The sequence below is a fragment of the Diabrotica virgifera genome, chromosome 5, assembly GCF_917563875.1.
Source record: "Diabrotica virgifera virgifera chromosome 5, PGI_DIABVI_V3a".
Taxonomy (NCBI): domain Eukaryota; kingdom Metazoa; phylum Arthropoda; class Insecta; order Coleoptera; family Chrysomelidae; genus Diabrotica; species Diabrotica virgifera.
This window is the reverse complement of record NC_065447.1, coordinates 134,167,532-134,190,803: the sequence shown is the minus strand read 5'-3', so window position 1 is coordinate 134,190,803 and position 23,272 is coordinate 134,167,532. Positions and strand designations below refer to the sequence as shown.

Genomic DNA, 23,272 nt, shown 5'->3' with positions numbered 1-23,272 from the left:
ACATTAATTAACTACATCTTTGTTTTAAAATCGATTAACAGATTAAGAATATCAATAATAATTGTAAATTACGCAAACTATGAGACCTAGGTATAGGATATTCATATACCATTCGAAAGAGGCAAATTTGTTTAGTATATTTCTTTAATAATATACATGGTGTTCCATCTAAAATGACACAGTAAATAATCCAATAATGAAACTGTAAATTTTGAACACCCTGTAAATAAATGTTTAATAATCAATCATGGAATACATTCAACTAATATCTAACTATTTAGATGTAAAAGTAATTTTTTTATAATTTCTTAAATAACTTGAGAAAAAGCCATTTTTAAAAACTCTACATTTTAAGAAAAGTCAACATAACTCAGAACACTCTGTACATAAGTATAGGGAAGCCTTATGAAACTCTACCTTATTTTTTGCGGATAATTAAAAAATTCAATAAAATATAGGGTGTTCTATAAGAAAAAATATAACTTTGATACGCTGCAATTTATTGGGACACCCTGTATATTTCAAAATAATTTTAAAATGTAGTTTTGATCAACTTACAAACTATTGATTTAAATTTTTTTCAAATCTTTTACCAGTTCGCTTTAATATTTCGTCCCGTTAGTGGTAACTCACCCTGTATATATATATATATATATATATATATATATATATATATATATATATATATATATATATATATATATATATATATAAGTACTGAGATAACAGCTGGGAAAACCCTGGTACTGAGGAAGCAATGAAAGACTGGTGCTTCAAAGTGAGTGCCTTTTATTTTGGTCAAGCTTTCGCCTATTGTTTTTAGGCTTCTTCAGGACTTGCTACAAAGAAGAACATTCTTTATAAATATGCTTAAAGATAGAACAAGCAATTCTTACCGAAATAGGTGCACTAGTGCTCAGTGAAAATAAGGATACATCTTTTACCTTGCCTTTTTTGTGTATACATAAGTAATACAGATATTTTTGTTGTTATTACTTAGCTAATAAAACCAGATATCGAAACTGAGTCAGATCCTCCCTATTCAACCTAATCCATTGTAAGAAAATTTGGACAAGTGTCGTTAGAAGTTGATTTTTTTTATTTACAAAATGATACCTATCGATCCATCGATTGTCAACGTCGTCTTCCGTTTTTTTACGTCTGACTGACACATAGAAGATTTGTTTAGAGATTTCGAGAGAAGAGACTCGTAACATCAAACAACCATTCGACTGTCACTATTCGAACAGCTGTCTGAAATCACTTCTTCTCTTTTTCATGATATAATTGTGGTGAGCTTCTGATTAAGAACCTCCCACCCAACCAATTGCAAAGGATGGATCATTCACCTTTGATCCATCCTTTGCAATTGGTTGGGTGGGAGGTTCTTAATCAGAAGCTCACCACAATTATATCATGAAAAAGAGAAGAAGTGATTTCAGACAGCTGTTCGAATAGTGACAGTCGAATGGTTGTTTGATGTTACGAGTCTCTTCTCTCGAAATCTCTAAACAAATCTTCTATGTGTCAGTCAGACGTAAAAAAACGGAAGACGACGTTGACAATCGATGGATCGATAGGTATCATTTTGTAAATAAAAAAATCAACTTCTAACGACACTTGTCCAAATTTTCTTACAATGGATTAGGTTGAATAGGGAGGATCTGACTCAGTTTCGATATCTGGTTTTATTAGCTAAGTAATAACAACAAAAATATCTGTATTACTTATGTATACACAAAAAAAGGCAAGGTAAAAGATGTATCCTTATTTTCACTGAGCACTAGTGCACCTATTTCGGTAAGAATTGCTTGTTCTATCTTTAAGCATATTTATAAAGAATGTTCTTCTTTGTAGCAAGTCCTGAAGAAGCCTAAAAACAATAGGCGAAAGCTTGACCAAAATAAAAGGCACTCACTTTGAAGCACCAGTCTTTCATTGCTTCCTCAGTACCAGGGTTTTCCCAGCTGTTATCTCAGTACTTTTTTATTTACTAGTAACCCAATTACTCCTTGGACGTTTATATATATATATATATATATATATATATATATATATATATATATATATATATATATATATATATATATATATATATATATATATATATATATATATATATATATATATACAGGGTGAGTTTTTAGTGCGGGATCGGTCGATTATTCCATTATGGTATAGAATATCGAAAAAAAGTTATTTAGAAAAAATATAGGCAATGATATTCTCTAGGCTTGGAAAATATGTCTATTTCTACAGGGTGATCAATAACTGCGTGGTATATCAAACATATAATTTTTTAAATGGGACACCATATATATTTTTTCGTATTTATATTCTTCTCATAATTCTTGTTCATTTAATATAGGGTTTTGCATTACTATACAGAGTATTTAACAAGTTATGACCATTTTTATTTCGAAATCCCTATGAGATTAACACCATGTATATAAAGAAGTAATTCGTAAACAATAATTTGTTTTACATAATAAGATTAACAATATACTGTAGTTTTTAAGTTAAGTTAAATTGAACTCATTGACAACTATTTGTATACAGGGTGAACTACAACACCAAATTACGATTTTCTTAATTTTTTTAAATGTATCACCCTATATTTTATTGTTTCAAAATATTGTATTTGTGATACTATTTCATTTTTATATAGCATTCCCTATACCTAAACTCATTACTTTCCGAGATATTTTAAATTGTCTTCAAATTTCGGGAATACATTCATTTTTTCTAGTAGAAATAAGTTAGTATTGAGTGATAATTAAACAAAATTATTTTTATTCATTAAATAACTAACACAAAATATAAATCATAACAATATGTAGTGAATGTACCAATAAGTGTGATATTAAGAAATTATCATATTTCCCTAATATACAAGAATCGTATAGTTCCTACAAAAAAAATTTGTCTTGTATATAATAAAATAACAAAATAATTTTTATTCAATAAATAACTCACATAAAACATAAATCAAAACAATATACAACTGATGTAACAGTTTTTAGATTGTTATATCAAAAGTATTCTAAGCCAAGGAGTTTTTAGTAAAACATTCATTGTTATAAGCACTTTTAAACTACAAGACAAAATTACGATTATCTCAATTTTTTTAAATAGATCACCCTATATTTTATTTTTTAGGAATGTTGTATTTATGATACTCTTTCATTTTTATATAGCATCTCCTATACCTAAACTTCTTAGTTTCTGAGATATTTTTAGTTTTCTTCATTTGCCGGAAATACATTCAATTTTTAATAAGTAAAAATAACTTAACAAATAAGTATTGTGTAATAATATAACAAATATTGGCATTCAATAAATTTCTAACAAAATATATAAACCATAACAATATTTAATGAATGTACCAATTAATGTGATGTTAAGGATATACGTCTAAAGTAAATGTTGAAAATGTTCCACGCTCAACGTCTATGCAATTTTGTAACTGATATTCAAATTACTGAGCCACATTAACATTTTTGTAAGTTAATATTATTAAAAGCTCCTCTTATTCTATTTTTCATATCATTAGGCGTTGTTGGATGCTTCTGGTATACAAGGTTTTCTATATAGACCCACATGAAAAAATCAATTTTGGAAGAACTGGAGCACCGTCGTGTAAAAACCTCAATCGTCAAAAAAATGTGGGCCAATCAAATAATCGCAAACAATAGCACCTTTAAAATTTATAGATCACCTAGTTTGACTACGAGTGTAAACAAAGTAGGGAATTCTTGATGCATATTAATGAAAATTAGTATGAAAATTATAGTATTAATAACTGCGCGTCACAATCTGCAATTAGGAATGCGTTACTAAAAACTTCTTGGCTTAAAATACTGTTGATATAACCTACAAACTGTTACAACAGTTGTATATTGTTTTGATTTATGTTTTGTGTGAGTTGTTTATTATATAAAAATAATCTTGTTATATTACTACTCACAAGACATATTTTTTTTGTAGAAATTTTACGATTCTGTATATTAGGGAAATATGATAATTCCTTAATATCATATTTATTGATACATTTATTGCATATTGTGATGGTTTATATTCTGTGTTAGTTATTTATTGAATTAAAATAATTTTGTTATATATTATCACTCAATACTAACTTATGTAATTTTAGTAGAAAAATTGAATGTATTCCCGAAATTTGAAGTAAACTGAAAATATCTCGGAAAGTAATGAGTGCTCCATTTAAAAAAATTAAGAAAATCGTAATTTGGTGTTGTAGTTCACCCTGTATACAAATAGCTGTCAATGATTTTAATTTAACTTAACTTAAAAACTACAGTTTATTGTTAATCTTATTATGTAAAACAAATTATTGTTTACGAATTACTTCTTTATATACATGGTGTTAATCTCATAGGGATTTCGAAATAAAATTGGTCATAACTTGTTAAATACTCTGTATATTAATGCAAAACCCTATATTATATGAACAAGAATTATGAGAAGAATATAAATATGAAAAAATATATAGGGTGTCCCATTTAAAAAAATATATGTTTGATATACCACGCAGTTATTGATCACCCTGTAGAAATGGACATATTTTCCAAGCCTAGAGAATATCATTGCCTACATTTTTTCTAAATAACTTTGTTCGATATTCTATACCATAATGGAATTATCGACCGCTCCCGCACTAAAAACTCACCCTGTATATATATATATATATAGTAGGAAAAATGAAAGAATACCCATGAAAGAACATATAAAACACGCTGTATTTTCCTGTCACCATGTCACACAAAAAATTGGCCAGCTCGAGTACATGTAATAATTATTGTTATATGTACTTGCACTGGACAATTTTCTTTGTGACATGGTGACACGAAAATACAGCGTGTTTTATATGTTCGTTCATGGGTATTCTTTCATTTTTCCGACTGTATATATATATACAGGGTGATCAACTTCTGTGACAAAGTCCAATATATCTGTTATTATACAATATATGAAAAAAGTTGTTAATAAAAGTTATAGACACCTTTAATGTACACATTTTAAAATTGGTGGGAAATATACAGGGTCCTCCATAACACGGTGCCAAACCAAAGTTATGTTTTTTTAAATGAAACACCCTGTATTTTATTCAAAATCTGGTTTTCTACACTTTTCTGATTAAGAAGATATAACACTTGTCTAGGGTTATACGGAGTGTTTCAAAGTTATGAGCACTTTTATTACAAAATCATACTGATTTGATCGCCCTGTATGATCCTAACGGTGTAATATAAATTTATTTTTTTACTGCTGTTAACTGTCACTATTAAAGTAGTTTTGCAACAACGTACAACTTTTTAATCACTACACAAATTGTATACAGGGTAAGTCAAAATGTAAATAACATATTTTCTTCTCATTTTTAAATGGAACACCCTGTATTTTATATTACAATCGAAAAGTTCTATCACTATACTTTCATATCTTTTAAATATTCCCTATACCTAAAGTTATTAGTTTTCGAGATATTTTAGTTTTATTGTTGATAACTCATAGATACATTTATTACAATAATTAATTATACCCTTAATATTAGATAACTCCAATGTGTTTGTTAGTGATAATTAAAATTAGACTGCATTTCATTTTTTCTCCAAGTTTCTGGTAAATTCTATACAATAACGAGAATTTTATATTTACTAACAAAATGATATTAATTTTCCGCGAAGAAATGGGAATTATAAATTGCTGCAAGTTCTTGTTTAACCCTCGTAAAGCGGTGCTTAGATTCTTACGTAAACAACGGTGCGGGGTGCATTTGCACCCCATCTGTATATCCATTTTTTTATATGTGAACGTCGGGGAAATTAATTTGAAAGATAGTTAGGACTTATTTATTATAGTACGAAACATAATTTTACAAAAAAGTACTGATTTCTTCTTAAAAAAAATATTATCGTCGCAAGACAAATACATCAAATTTTTCACAGAATGAGCAACACAAAGTTTTTACACACAATACAGTTATGCCGGGACTTTCGGTCTTTTTTCTCTGACATAAGTAACACCGACCTTGTCCCGTAGCTCTGTTAGCTCCAGGTGGAACATCAAAAACGTCCAATACAGGATACGAAATTTTCACCATTTGCACTCAAAAGTCATTTTTTCAAAAAAACACGTAAACGCAAAGAGTTTTAAATGCTGTAATGGTTGGAATACGTTTAGAAATGAATTTAATACGAATAAAAAAATGGACAAAAATCAAGAAAAATTATTAAAAAAGATAGGTGAGAAAAACGAGGTCTGGGGTGCAGCTGCACCCCGCACCGCCTTACGAGTGTTAAGGTGGCTTTGAAATAATTGACACAAGAACTGTCAGATGTAAGATTTTAATTATCTGTACGTTTTTATTTTTAGAGATTCTGTGATTATAAGTGTGTGTCATATTGTTATAACTGTTTTGAACAATGAATTTTAGTCGTGAAGAAATGACAGACATGATATGGATTTTAGGAGAGTTTTTCAAAAACTCATTACTTGCCACAAGAATTTATAAGGAACGGTATACAGAGCGTCGACAACCAAATAAGAAAACATTTGACAACTTGTTAGACAGGTTTAATCGTACTGGTTCTGTTTTATATGAATCAAAGTAAAAAACAAAAAGCATTATTACGGATGAAAATGAATTAAATATTTTACTGGCTGCTACAGAAAATTCTCATATAAGTATTTCAAATATTACAAGAGAGCAAGATATAAGTTATATATCTATCCAAAACATACTCAAGAAAAACAATATGCACACATATCATATACAATTACATCAGGAACTTGTTGGGGACGATTTCGAACGAAGAGTACAATTTTGTCAATGGTCACAACAGCAAATAGTTATTCAGAGAGATTTTTTTGAGTTTTTTGTTTTTGGAGAGGAGGCAACATTTCACAAAAATGGTAGTGTAAACAAACACAATTTTCATTATTATTCCACAACCAATTCGTACTGTGCTCGCACATATAGTCAAACGAGACGGTCCTTAAATGTTTGGGGTGGAATCATAGGCAATTAAGTTATGGGTCCTTTTTCCTTTAAGGAATCGGTAAATGGTGAGATTTATTTAAATTTTCTAGTGCATCATTTACCCATTCTACTTAAAAATTTACCATTAAACATCTGCCAACATATCATGTGGTACCTTCACGATGGAGCCCCTGCTCACCACAACGCACTTGTCAACGGTGAACTCGATGAACTATTTCCTGAAAGATGGATAGGAAGAGATGGGCCAGTTGACTGGCCACCCATATCACCAAAATTAAACAAAGTTGACTTCTTTTTCTGGGATTATATTAAAGACGTAGTGTATAGGATACCTCCAACAACAGTTGACGATATGAAAATAAGGATTCAAAACGCCCTTCAAAGTGTCACACAACAAATGCTTACAAATGTCAGTAGGTCTTTCGAAACTTGTCTCCAGGCTTGTGTAGACGTTATGGGAGGTCACTTTGAACACCTTTTATAAGAAACATAAGAAGTACGTTTAACATTTTTTTATTTAATTTTGTTTTCTTAATAAATTTTAGTAAATTAAAGTATTGTTATTAATAACTGAATAATACATGTTGTGATCAACAATAAAACTCAAATATCTCGAAAACTAATAACTTTAGGTATAGGGAATATTTAAAAGATATCCAAGTATACTGATAGAACTTTTCGATGATAATATAAAATACAGGGTGTTCCATTTAAAAATATGAAGAAAATCTTTTATTTACATTTTGACTTACCCTGTATACAATTTGTGTAGTTATAAAAAAATTGTACATTATGGGAAAACTACTTTCATATTGACAGTTAAAAGCAGTAAAAAAATAAGTTTATATTACACCGTTAGAAATATACAGGGCGATCAAATCAGTATGATTTTTTAATAAAAGTGCTCGTAACTTTAAAACACTCGGTATAATTCTAGTTAAGTGTTATATCTCTCGAATAAGAAACATGTAGAGAAACCAGATTTTGAATAAAATACAGGGTGTTCCATTTAAAAAACATAACTTTGGTTTGGCACCGTGTTATGGAGGACCCTGTATATTTCTCACTAATTTTAAAATGTGTACATTAAAGGTGTCTATAACTTTTATTAACAACTGTTTTTCATATATTGTATAATAACAGATACATTGGACTTTGTCACAGATGTTGATCACTAGGGAGCGGATTTATATGCGATCAATTTTGATGAAATATGCGCATATATATGCAGTAAAAAATTACGAAATATACGCAAGATATGCAGAAAAATTCAAAAAATGCGCATTTCGAGAAACCACAAATTTTCTGTTCTATTCTATTCTAGGGGGTTATTTTACAGGGGGGCGGCAATCTTATTTATTATCTTTCAAATAAAATCGTTATTTTTTATACAATGCAATTTATTCACATTTTTTACAAAAACTGATACCAATAGTTACCTATTCAAAATAAAACAACAATATCACTATATATATCTTCGATTATACGAGTAATTCACTACAATGTGTTTTTCCAAATTTTTCACGAGGAAACATTTTCTTTGATCAGATAAAATATTTTTATAACTTGAAAAACTCCTTTCAATATCAACAGAAGTAATTGGGGCGCATTAAAATAACTTGTTAAAGACGAAAATTCTGCACTACAATCAATTTCAAAATTTTCATTAAAAATTTCGCATATTATGTCCTCCAAAGTTTTAAAGCCGTTTAAAGACGGGATCTGATCTAAAGCATGAATATTTCAATTTCCGTTAGAAAATCGTAAATCTATGGTTAAATGTGTAAATTCTCTTAACAATATGGGATTTAAAGAATCACCAGAATTATAGGTACCTACTAAATTGGGATACAAATTGTACTAAATATAATAAAAGTAAATAAAATTCGGATTTCCCGGTAAACCATCCTTCATCATTTTAACATCCTACAATCATTTTATAACGGCGTTCTATAAGCACTATAAGTAGTTTGTGTAAAGATCGGGTATTTTCTAAGAAAAAATGAAAAGACAGTGAATGAACCGTCTCTCTTCAGGTAGTTCTCCAATTAATAGATACGACAGCCTGTGCGGGGAAATATTTTGTGTCGAATTAAAAAATAAAATTTTTTTTTGACTTAAATGTTTTTAAATATGCACAAAATATGCATGTTTCTTTTAAAATATGCAAAATTTAGTAAAGTGCTCAAATATGCGAAATATGCATGCAATATGCATTTAGCATAAAATCCGCTCCCTATTGATCACCCTGTATATACAGGGTGATTGATTGGTGGGGTAAAGCTCTGTAGATCCGTTATAGTAATAGATAGCGATAAAAGCTAATAACAAAAATTGTAGCCAATTTTGAGCTTTACATTAAAAAATTAGTTAGAATGTTACAGGGTGTTCGATAATATAGTGGCAGACCAAGCTTATGTTTTTTTTTTAAGTAGAACACCCTATATTTTATTTTAGATTCGAAAACTTCTTAACTTCCCCATCATAAAAATATAAGGTTTGTTATGTTATACAGGGTATTTACAAAGTTATAACCAATTTTCTATGAAAATCGTAACAAGCTCCCTGTATAAAAATAAGCACAACAGCAATGTTTTATTAGTGCCATGTTTTTTTTTGTTCTTTTATATCGAATACAGGGTGAGTCAAAACGCAAGTACATTATTTTCTCAGTAATTTTAAATGGAACACCCAGTATTTTTTGTCACTATCGAAAAGTACCATTAGCGTACTTTAATTTTTGTATATATTCCCTATATATTTTGTTATTTTTCAAGATATTTTCATTTGTTAGAGCAAATTATTAATTAAGTGCCTAACCTAATAATAAAGTTATACCTATTAACTAAACTACGTTTTTGTGAAACGTAGCTTCATCTCCAAATTAATAGTACATTATCAGTAGTAATCGAACAAGAGCTCTAAAATGATTGAATTTTTTCCGAGTGACACTTTGACAGTTTTAATTTCACGAGTCAAAGTGTCACGAGGGCAAAAATTCTATATTAATTTTAGAGATCTAGTGCAATTTGTTGCGATTATTTCATGAATAAAATTGTTCAACACCAAAACTTTATTGTAATTTATTTATGTAAGTACAAATTAGTACAATTAAACACACAGTTGTTATAAATAATCTACGGTTGAAAGTCATCACTTTTATAATTTTTAAAACACTAATTGTCATTAATGTCACTAAATGTATTTTTTCACAGCAACGAAGGACATCTGACGTAATATACTTGACGACGGGAAATTATCAAAAATTATCAATTTAATTTAGATTTCTGTAGCTTTCTATTGGTCAGAATCTCCTATGAATGAAATAATCGAAGAAATCTCTCTGTCAATTTATTTTATCTAAGGCCCATTCACAATAGTTATTTTCCTAACAAGTGCAGAAAGTCATACTTTTCCGCACGCGACTGCAGTTTGCCGAACGACACGAAGCGGGAGTTAGGCAAGCAGTCGAGTGCGGAAAAGAGACTTTCTGCAAGCGTTAGGAACAATATTTTTTCTACGAGTCTTTAAAAAATGACCAAATCTTAATCAATTAATTTAATTAATATGAAAATACATTCACAAATTAATTCTTTGACAAGGTTGTCAAAACCAAACTTTCAGCATAATTGGTTAGCATGACTACGATCTTGGTTTCCATGACGACGATTCAAAACCACTGTTATTGTCTACTGATTTGACTTTCGAATATTATGTCAAAATAATTTAATATCATCGACTTCTCGCATTAATTTCATTAAAACATGAACACAATAAGATATATTTGAAATAAATTAGTAAATAATATCTAAATATTAGTTTATTGCATGTATTATAATTACTTTAAGGCCATATTAACATATCTAAATTAACACGCGTGCGGAAAAGTAAAACGTGTGCGGAAAAGTAAAACGCGTGCGGAAAAGTAACACGCGTGCGAAAAAGTAAAAATTTCTAAACTAAAGCACGTGCGCGAAAGTAGACATTTTTTCACGCTCGTAGAAAAAATAATATTCTCTTTTCAGAATCTTCCTGAATTAATTCTTGGTACAATTGAATGTCGTAAGGGTGCACTCTGTTTTTTGCAAGAATTCTTTCCAAGAACTCCCAGCAACACAGCTATTTCGTTTTCCTTTGTTACAGTACTTTTTGTTCGTTCGTGTTACATAGCTGAACTAGTGCGGTTAAAAACCAATCCTTAATTTTTCAAAGCTTGCTGTTGTAGGTTGTCGTCTTTCAGGGAACCGTTCATGACAAATTATTACTGACAATAACGCATTTTTATTGCACTCCCCCAATTCTAGATCAAATCTATCAGTTCATCAATAGTAAAATTCGTCTCAATTCTAGAAAGCTAGAAAGGAATGGATATCAGATGAAACTTGGAATCCTATCGAGGAAAGAAAACAACGAAAGAAAGATATCTTGCAAGCAAGAACTGTAGAAGAAAGAACGAACCGACAACAAGAATATAAAACACTAAATAAAGCAGTTAAAAGAAATGCAAGAAGAGACAAAAGAAGGTGGGCTGAAGAACTTGTAACGAAAATGAGGTTGTGTTGTGGCAGAATAGATAAAGCTTTAAAGGGTAGTTACTTATTTATGGAAGTTTCCTCAAACTAGGCTAGCTGGATATTTAAGAGACTGTATCAAGGGGACTCAGGAGAGGATCAGGCCGTATTTGCACGCCCGAAATAAGACGGTACCTAATGAAGTACTGGAGTGTTAAGAAACTGAATTAAAATAAGGAAAGAAATGGAAAAAAAAAAGGAACTACTGACCGAGAAGATATTACTGAGAACGTATAAGGGCGCCAGGGAAGAATTGAATATTTTCTTCTCCACGTGACCTATATTGCTGTACCTAACTAATACTATTAAAATGGTAGGATAATAAAACATATATGTACAACCAACAAATTTAATGAAAAAAAATACCTATAACCCCTATATACAATTTTATACAAACTAGCTAATTCCTGACGTACTAGAAGGATACGCTCTTATCGACACTGAGATTTACAGTACAAAAAAAATAAAAACAAAAATTTAATTAATTATACCAAGACAGTTATTTCGAATCACAAGTTATCTACCTAAGCAAAAATATTATATTGATATTGATCACAGTATTGGCTGACGATCCAGTATCTGACCTAAAGCGATAAACCTGAGTACAATACCTGTTAACTGAAATAAAGGTTATTAAATAGGAATTATAACCCTAGATATTGTATACAACACCTTAACATATAGCTTATAACTCCCGGACTATTTTAAAAGAATGATACGAACAGTAAAAGATAAAATTTGTTGGAAAAAAATTATTGAATATTATAAAGTTAGTTGATTTTAGAAAAATGAATTTATATGATTATTAATGTTATTATAAGTTACTGAAAAAAAATATTAAAATTGCAAGAAATTATTTAAAAGAATTGAAAATGTAAATTTTATAAAAAACCTATCGCTTCTACAAAAGTAGGGACTACGGCTTCTCCAAACTCCTGGAGAGATTGATGATGGGAGAGCCAGATAGGTATCCTCCGGTTTTCCAATCCTAGGGAGATACTCGACCACAATGCGGATGTCAGACGAGGAGGTGCTTACAAGTACTGGTAAAAATCAATGTCGATTCCAAAACAACAAACAGAAAATAATCCCGATCCACCAAAAGAAACCCCAAAATGATTGATTATTCCATTTCCAAAAAATAAAAAGGTGACTTAATCTTCTTTTCTCCAGTGGCTAAAATAATAAAAAACCTTGATCAGCTGATTGTCCTTGAGTATACAAGAAACAGGGCCTCGACAAAAAAGGTGTATCACCTTATCAGAACTTGACAGAGAAAAAATCTAAGTAAAAATGAAGTTTGATGTACCTACATGCTTGAAGTTCAATGACCTTGATTATCCTTGAATGGAAAAAGCTTTTTAAACGAATATAAGAAAGTATTTGGACAAGTAAATGTGGATCTTGTAATCAAAGATTACTACATGGAGTTATATAAAGGAGAAAAGGAAAATGATCATTGATTCCAAACTTATTTTGAACCGGAAATATAATGAAAGATTTTTTTTTTCTGTAGAAACATAAGTGCGATGGTATTGAAGTATTGCAAATATGATGATTGAAGAATAATAATTCATATAAAGATAATATATGTAAGATATTGAAAATGAATAAAGGGCTATTTTTTAAGGAAAAACATAGCTACCAGACATTTCTGTAATACATACCCATTGTTCTTCAAAAAAGTATTGGAAACCAAAAACTCTTCTCCTCAAAACACTCCACAAAACCCAAAACAAAATAACTCCTTCCAACATAAACTAATCTTCTACTAAAATATTTCAACCAAAAGGTAAATTCTTCCAATGGCCACTGGAGACTTGTTGACTCAACAAAAGACGAGATTTAAGTGACGAACAGCTGCGGTTGCCGAAATGACAAACACGCCAGCCGGATGTCGGCATCGCCAGGCGAACCAACTTATAGACCCTGAATTCCCCAAAAGTTACCAACATCATCCAAATACTTATTAAAAATCTAGGCAATACCTACTACACGTTGACGTATATTTGGTTGCATACTTATTGGGAGTTGCTTTTCCTAATAAATATTTTGAAATGCATATTATAAAGTGACGATGAGTATCACTCATCGTTACATTCCCCCATTACTTGTAAGAAAAAAAAATTGATCTTATGAACAATTTTTTTTTATTATACATATATATATACCCATATAGATACTCAACTCAAGTATCCACAGAGAAAAATCACACGCTGTGGGATCCAACACAGGCGTGAACAAAACAAATATCTAAAATATAATAAGAACCTACGAATACTACACTACTATAAACTAACCTATCGTTGGACACCGTCCAAACTCATAGTACCAGTCCTCTGTGACATATACCCTAAAGACCAAATTGTGTTCAAGTTGATTTAGTAGATTTAAATAAAACCCCAAATTATAGTCAACAAGAACACCATAACAACAATATTCGAATACAAACTCAATATAACCTATACGACGACTAACTTACTCACACTTACAGCTGACTCGATCGATTATACCTAACCGCAAATTATGAGTCATGTAAATGGAGTTGTCCTAATGACCAATATATCACATATGGTACCAACATACATATTTAAGGTTTATTATAACCCTTTTCTAAATTACATAATTCAGATAAATCCTAATAAAAAAAAAAGTCGAATGGGACGAGTAATACAAAATCGTTCTATCGATGGACAACAGATTTAAATAGAGCATATCCAAAGTGAACAATTAGTAGGTTTCGTAGCCAATTCGCAATAAGCCAACATAGACCATAGTATATCAAAATAAATATAAGAGTTATTGACAAGAAAGGAAATTATTGTAGCAAGCCTTTTATCCTAAATTGATCCGACATTGGACAACAGATTTATATTGAAGCATATCCAAGGTGGAACAATCAGGCAGATTTAATTGAGCAACGCTACAACCTAGTACTAAATGTACTAATGATGATTACATATTTGTTACCATGACCCTAACTCAACCGATCATCAGATTTGTATCAGATTCAATGGGAGATCTATCTAAGGGTAACTAATCGAATAGTTGACCTAAGAGAAGTTAGCTTACTCTGGGATTCTCTAACTATAGCTATAGCTACAACAGATTGATAAGAATGGCCAGAAGAAGCTAACCAATATTTCGAAGTCATCTCTCATGAAAGAATTCAAGAAGTCACATATTAATAACTCTTATAAATAAATCCAATTATGGAAATACTAGAGAACAAGTAAATCAATTTCTAAAGAAACTGCAGATTAAGAAAATGTTCCCTAGTTACTCACAGAGAACAGGATATTGATCCTGACCCTAAGGTACATATGAACCAAAAAAAAATTTAGTTCCTCGGAAAGATGATGCTTGAACAAAATAATCCCTTGGTGAATACAAAAGCTACAATATTTCAATATAGCAAAGAAGTTACCATCATTATCAGAATAATAAAATAGTAAAACTTAAGAAGAATAGATAAACATACAAGTTAAGACTAAGTCTCTTCAGGATGAACGTAAACTGAAAATCGAATAAGAATGCCTAGTGCATGATTAAAATGATGATTAAGCATTCTATCATAACGATTCAGCATCTGAACTAATTGAGGTATGGCTTGGAACTAGGCAACTGTGAGCAATGAAATCTGCTTCCTATCAGGTGCACAGTCGATAAGCAACAAGTCTCGAACCCACGTATTTGCATAGCCAAGCTAGGCAAACCACTTTCCTAAGAAATGTTCACTAAAATAAATAATGAAATGGTTTCATAGTCTTTATCATAAATTTAATCTCAATTAACTTTATCAAAATTTTGACACATGAAGTATAACTTTGGTATCACACTGTATACCAAAATTGCATTTACCACAACAAATATCAGGATGACTTCTTTAGACCAAAGTAAGCTAATGTACCAAGGGATCATACCAAGCATTGGAATCACTTTCCAGTAGAACCTACAAAATTAAACACAACACCAGATAATCCTAATCTAAACCTATTATGTAGATACACTAATCTACAAGTGATGACATATATAAGCACAATCACATACAAGGTGTTAACAGTTCCATACCAGCTCAATTTTAAGCCAAACTAAGCTAAATCTCAATAATAATCTAATGACATCTCAGATACATAGAATATGGAAAGCTAGAAAGATTACTATAATAGATAAAACATAGAGTCCCCATCTGGTGACTAAAATCAAAATCCAATCGTTAACCTATTCATTGAACAATCGAGTATTTCTAAAGTTTAGAAAGAGGAATTAACTTGATCAATATTGTTAAGTTAATCTTCTTCTTCTGATGACGAAGTTTCTAAGTCGTTGACAGTATTATCTGGTAATAAGTCCTTTATATGAAATCGACCAAGCTTTCGGTTGGACGAACTATCTTTTAATTCATATATTAAAGGAGAGATTACTTTACTGACAACACAAGGCACGTATTTCTGACAAAATTTGGCAGAAATAGCATCACCTTTACTAGACTTAACAAAATTACGTTTTAATACCCGATCACCCACAAAGAATTGCAAATCTCTTTTCCTTAAATTATATTGAGTCTGTGACTTAAGGTAAGAAGATTTTAACTTCTTTCTGATGTCTGCAAATATTGGAGGCAAAGTCTGAATATCATCTAAACGATGAAGCTTCTCAGAGATCTGAGGGAGATTTGTGGAATTGTCCGAAATTAAACCAAAATAATTACCAGACAAAGCAATATTCCTACCAAAATTTAAATAAGCTGGGGAACATTGAGTAACTTCATGGACCGAAGTTCTTATGGCTTGAGCTATTGAGTGAATATACTGGTCCCAAGCTCTGTGATCTGGATAGGTGTACGATCTAAGGGCTGTTACAATACTGCGGTTCACTCGCTCACTATGATTAGCTTGCGGATGATATGCAGCATTATAAAAGATCTTCTGCACTTTGTACTTAGTTAGAAGGTCCTTAAAGGCCTTAGACACAAATTGAGGACCATTGTCACAAGACACAATTTGGGGAACACCAAACAACAAAAAGACTTGTTCCTCCAAATATTTCACAATGGCAGGGACAGTGGCATTACGAAGAGGAAAAACTAGTGGAAATTTAGTAAAGTAGTCCACAACCACCAAACAATAGGTATAGCCATTGTAACTACGAGGATATGGCCCAATCAGATCCATGGATATCATCTGCCATGGGAAGTCAATGTTCCTAAAAGTACCCATTAATCCAGCTTGTGGCATAGTACTTGGCTTGCAAGTAGCACAAACTCTACATCTAGATATATATTTCTTGATATAGTTGCGCATGCCAGGCCAATAATATAATTCTGCTATCCTACTAAATGTTTTATAAGAACCAAAATGACCAGATGTCACATTATCATGAAATGTACGAAGAATTTCATCCCGGTTTGCTGTTGGGACAACAATCTTCCAATCAGACATATTAGACAAAGCTTCCACTGAACTAACGACATGCTTATAAAGGATATTATTTTCTACTTTAAAATCAGGATACTGATCAGGTGTTTGAGTAACCTTTTCCAACATTTTCTGATACCATGCATCCGGAACTAAAGTGGATAAGTCAAGAAGATTGATATCAAATGTTCGAGACAAAGCATCAGCTACTACAACACCATTTGCCTTACGATGGACGATATTATAATCAAAGGCCGACAACTTACAAATCCATCGAGACAAACGTTGGGATGGGTTACACATAGAATGCATCCAGAGTAAAGAACTATGATCAGTAATAAGGGTACACTTACGACCTTCCAAATAGTAACGGAAAGCCTCCAAACCGTGAATAATAGCAAGGAGTTCACGCTCTGTAGTGGAATAATTTTTCTGAGCCTTATTGAGCTTCTTACTAGTATATGCTATGGGGTGTTCAGAACCATCTTTCATCTGAAAGAGTACACCACCTGAGGCGGTATTTGAACAATCCGTCATGAGGTAGAAATGTTCACTGAAATCAGGTGAAGTCATGACAGGAGCACTGGTAAGAGCTTCTTTAATGCGATGAAAAGCATCATCAGCTTCAGGAGTCCAGGTGATAGTCTGGCCCTTTTTCCTATTTTTAAGGAGGTCAGTAAGCGGTGATAATAAAGTAGAATAAGAAGGCACAAATCGACGATAGTAACCACACATGCCCAAGATCCTACGTAATTGTGTAGTAGTTTTAGGAATGGGGAAGTCCTTAATAGCGGTTACTTTATCAGGGTCTGTTCTCAAACCTTGATGATCAACAACATATCCTAGAAATTTCAAATTAGGACGACAAAAATTACATTTATCTAAATTAACAGTGAGATTAGCCTCTTTAAGGCGTGAAAATAATTTCTCCAATATTTCAATATGTGAAGAAAAATCAGGAGTAACAACTATAATGTCATCTAAGTAATAAAATACAAATGGTTCAAGTTGTGGACCAATAACCAAGTCCATTAGACGACACATTGTTTGTGGAGCTGAAACTAGACCAAAAGGCATTGTGACAAATTGAAATAACCCTTTACCACTGACAGCGAAAGCAATATACTTCTTACTCTCTTCGCTTAACGGAATTTGTAAGAAGGCTTTGGATAAATCGATCGAAGAGATATATTTGGCATTCTGAAGTTTGCTAAGAATTATATCTATCCGAGGGATGGGATAAGCATCTCGATTAGTAGTGATACTATTAAGTTTGCGACCATCGAAGCATACTCGGAATGATCCATCCTTCTTCTTCGTCATCCATAATGGCGAACAATATGAAGAATTTGAATGTTCGATAATGTTTAGAGAGAGCATCGAATCAATTTCTTTACCCAAATCTGCTTGCCATGCCTGAGGTATGGGATATTGATATTGTCTAAACGGAGTTGAAGTGTTCACTTCGATAGTATGAGATATTAAATGTGTACGGCCTAATTTATCTTTGGAGGAGATACAAGAAAATTTAGAGATAATATTCTCTAACTGGTTTTGTTCTAAGCTAGACAAACTAGAGAACTCACGAATGGCACTTACAGTTGCGACATTAAAGGAAGATATAAACAACGGAAAATCTGAACAGTTTAATGTACTATTAAATGCATTTAAGAAATCCATGCCAAGAATTATAGAATTTTTAACTGAAGGGATAACATAAAATGTAATCATTTTCCGAATATTGGCAACTACGATTTCTGTGTCAAATTTACCTGTAATTGACTGGATTGCACCATCCGCAGTAGAGACTTGCAGAGAAGAAATAGGCATAACATTAATATCAGTGTTTTCTAACAATTTCAGCGAATACGAACCTATTAAAGAAATGTTAGAGCCACTATCTAATAGAGCTAAACAAAGCTAATAGAGCTATCAAAATCCAAAATATCTGATTTATTTTCAAAATTATCTGGTATTAACATAGACATATTATTATTTACAAACGTACAACCTGGTATAGAATTTGGAACTGTTTCCTCGTCTCGATTATGCTTATTACTAAAATTCCAGCTTAAGACTGGAGGAGATAATTTACTATTAAGCGAACCGTACGAGTCAACTGAAGTGTTACTAACAATTACTTTTTCCCTGATTTCGGTTTGCGTGCTGGTCTCCGGTTGGAAGTGTTTCTTCCTTCCTGAGAGGGTGTGTTTGAGCTGCTGGCAGGTATTGGACCTGAAGCTTCGTCTACAGCTGCGGTCATATTCCCTGATGGGGTTGCTGTTTGAAGAACGCTCAGGGTACGAGCCTCTGCATGCTCTTTTCCCTAACACTTAAAACAGTTACGTTTAAGCGTATTTTCTCTACCACAACCGTGACAGAAAATCCGTGTTTGGGGTCTGGTACAATCCCGAAATGCGTGACCAACCCCCTGACAATTCCAGCAAGAAAAGGAATAAGTAGTCACAGACACATTCGGTGTATGGGGTCTAGATTGCCAAGAACGATTTCTCGAGGAGTGAGAGTTAAATCCAGCACCAGAATTAGATGTTGTAGGAGGATGAAAAGACCAGGATAGAGTTTCCTCTAACCGTTTACACTTATCTGTCAGGTCTTCGATAGTGGCTATATCAACCAGTGCCAATTGGGCATGATAAAAGGGTAACAAACATTTTACAATTATCTTTATTTTTGCATGATCTGTTAAAGGAGTATCTAAACGACTACACATACCCAACATAGTGTTAATAAACATAGTCACTGATTCTCCAGGTTTCTGCTTGCGGTTCTTGATCTCGTCTAAGAGATCAGTTTGGAAAGAATAAGGCAGAAAATCGGATTTTAGTTTCTGAGCCAAACCAGTCCAAGTGGTAAAGCTACCACGGTTGTTCATAAACCACGTAAAAGCATGGCCTGTAAATAATTCAGCAGAAGCTGAAAAAAGATCCTCTTCACTCACACCTCTTGAAACACGAAGACATTCTACCCTATCTAAAAATGAAATTACTTGGTCATAATGACCTTCACCAGAAAACGAAACTCCCCACTTATGTACCTGCACAGGCTTGGGATGTAACAAGGAATTAGAGGCTTGCATTGAAGAAACAGGAGTGGACGTGGCTAGAGGATTTACTCGAGAATCGAGTTCACCTTCTAGACTGAGAATCCTAATGGACATAGAGCGTTTGTAAAGTTGTTGCTCCTCATCTGAGCAACATAATAAGTGTACACACCAGAGATATGAGCAAGACGTGAAATGTATCTAGAATACATGCTATCATGGACAGTCCCTCTAAAATTATTTATCTTTTGCGTAAGATCCTCTAGTGTCTCATTTATTCCCTGTTGTTGTTCCAGGAAAGGAATAACTGCAGCTGAAATCTGACGGAAACTCCTATTTCCTTGCTCTTGTTTAAGAGCACCACGCAATAGACTGCGTTTTCTATCACATTTAGCGGCTTCTTCAACCTCTATTTCCCTTATCCTCAGCTCATAATCTAACTCCTTAACTAACAAATGTTCTGGCTGAAAGGTACACATGGTGATAGGGAAAGAATTAGTAACAATAAACCCAACCCAACAACGACAAACCGAACCCACCCCAACAAACTAACGACCCAATTAACCGACAATCTACTAAACAAGCTGCTCAACCGACGAGCTGCTAAACTAACGACCTAACAAACCGACAAACCAAATATAACCGAGATATATATTTGGGGTAGATATTTAAAATAATTTAAATAAATGTTTTAAGTGAAAATGTATATATAAAAAAATGAAATCTTTATAAGTTATATATAGGTATAGAGTGCAATAACTTAGCAAAACTAAAGTATATTACGGCTACACCTAGATCAAAATCAAGTAAAGTACCTAGATATCAAAACAAATCAATCAAAATTTTTCAAAATAAATACCCAGGCATCACCAAACCGACCAGACCGAAATGTCAACCAATATACCTATTCAAATATTATCCTACTCAAAATTTACAATTATTATTTTAAATAAATTAAAATAGTACCAATACAGCAATATAAGTGCACTAGTTTATTGTTTCAAGTAACGTACAAAAAGAAACCAAAAATATCTCTATATAATTACAAAATATACAACAATGGACCAGAAAGATACTTACTAGAAAAATTTACAATAAGCAACAAAATAAAAGGTACTGTCTTACTGAAAACTGGGCTCCACGTTGGCGAGCGCCAATTGTAACGAAAATGAGGTTGTGTTGTGGCAGAATAGATATAGCTTTAAAGGGTAGTTACTTATTTATGGAAGTTTCCTCAAACTAGGCTAGCTGGATATTTAAGAGACTGTATCAAGGGGACTCAGGAGAGGATCAGGCCGTATTTGCACGCCCGAAATAAGACGGTACCTAATGAAGTACTGGAGTGTTAAGAAACTGAATTAAAATAAGGAAAGAAATGGAACAAAAAGGAACTACTGACCGAGAAGATATTACTGAGAACGTATAAGGGCGCCAGGGAAGAATTGAATATTTTCTTCTCCACGTGACCTATATTGCTGTACCTAACTAATACTATTAAAATGGTAGGATAATAAAACATATATGTACAACCAACAAACTTAATGAAAAAAAATACCTATAACCCCTATATACAATTTTATACAAACTAGCTAATTCCTGACGTACTAGAAGGATACGCTCTTATCGACACTGAGATTTACAGTACAAAAAAAAATAAAAACAAAAATTTAATTAATTATACCAAGACAGTTATTTCGAATCACAAGTTATCTACCTAAGCAAAAATATTATATTGATATTGATCACATTATTGGCTGACAATCCAGTATCTGACCTAAAGCGATAAACCTGAGTACAATACCTGTTAACTGAAATAAACGTTATTAAATAGGAATTATAACCCTAGATATTGTATACAACACCTTAACATATAGCTTATAACTCCCGGACTATTTTAAAAGAATGATACGAACAGTAAAAGATAAAATTTGTTGGAAAAAAATTATTGAATATAATAAAGTTAGTTGATTTTAGAAAAATGAATTTATATGATTATTAATGTTATTGTAAGTTACTGAAAAAAAATATTAAAATTGGAAGAAATTATTTAAAAGAATTGAAAATGTAAATTTTATAAAAAACCTGTCGCTTCTACAAAAGTAGGGACTATGGCTTCTCCAAACTCCTGGAGAGGTTGATGATGGGAGAGCCAGATAGGTATCCTCCGGTTTTCCAATCCTAGGGAGATACTCGACCACAATGCGGATGTCAGACGAGGAGGTGCTTACAAGTACTGGTAAAAATCAATGTCGATTCCAAAACAACAAACAGAAAATAATCCCGATCCACCAAAAGAAACCCCAAAATGATTGATTATTCCATTTCCAAAAAATAAAAAGGTGACTTAATCTTCTTTTCTCCAGTGGCTAAAATAATAAAAAACCTTGATCAGCTGATTGTCCTTGAGTATACAAGAAACAGGGCCTCGACAAAAAAGGTGTATCACCTTATCAGAACTTGACAGAGAAAAAATCTAAGTAAAAATGAAGTTTGATGTACCTACATGCTTGAAGTTCAATGACCTTATTATATAAAGTTAACAAATGTCTACGAAAAATTGTGCGTATTTTCTGGCCAAACACCATCAGAAACGAAGATCTGCTACACTTGATCCAACAAATAAGGTAGAAAATGAAATAAAATCCAGAAAGTGGGGGTGGATAGATCACACACTCCGAAAAGATAGTTCCAGTATTGCAAAAACTGCCCTAGAGTGGAATCCCCAAGGAAAAAGAAAAAGAGGTCGCCCAGCACAAACTTGGAGAAGATCCATCATGGACGAGATAAGAAGTCAAGGAAAGTCTTGGAATGAGGTGAAGGCCCTAGCGCAAAATAGAACCCGATGGCGCGTTTTCACTGAAGCTCTATGCTCCACTTAGGAGTTCAAGAACATTATATATATATATATATATAATGTATATATATATATATATATATATATATATATATATATATATATATATATATATATTTATATATATTTCATCCATTTTATATCAAAATTACAGTATCTCGATGTCATCTTAATATCTTAATACCGTTAACCTCAATTAGGTAAGATAAAAATTGTTAAAAAAAGATCATATTATAACATTGTACCATTTTTTAAATATTGTAGCTTTCGTCTGATGATGCTGATGAAAATCAGCGAAATATAACGATTTGTTAAACAGAGTACCACTTGGTTTTATTCAGCTGT

General features: G+C 32.0%; 1 protein-coding gene and 1 long non-coding RNA gene across 2 annotated transcripts in view; one reads left to right on the top strand and one right to left on the bottom strand.

Moving 5' to 3' along the window:
• The window catches only part of LOC114344218 (uncharacterized), a 346,622-nt gene that overhangs the window by 94,501 nt on the left and 228,849 nt on the right, over positions 1-23,272 (top strand). The window lies entirely within an intron of this gene.
• On the bottom strand, positions 11,931-22,569 carry LOC126884420 (uncharacterized). The gene is made up of 2 exons (XR_007698025.1): positions 22,156-22,569; positions 11,931-12,487 (listed from the first exon to the last, which is right to left on the bottom strand). It is a non-coding gene; the product is annotated as an uncharacterized LOC126884420 (long non-coding RNA).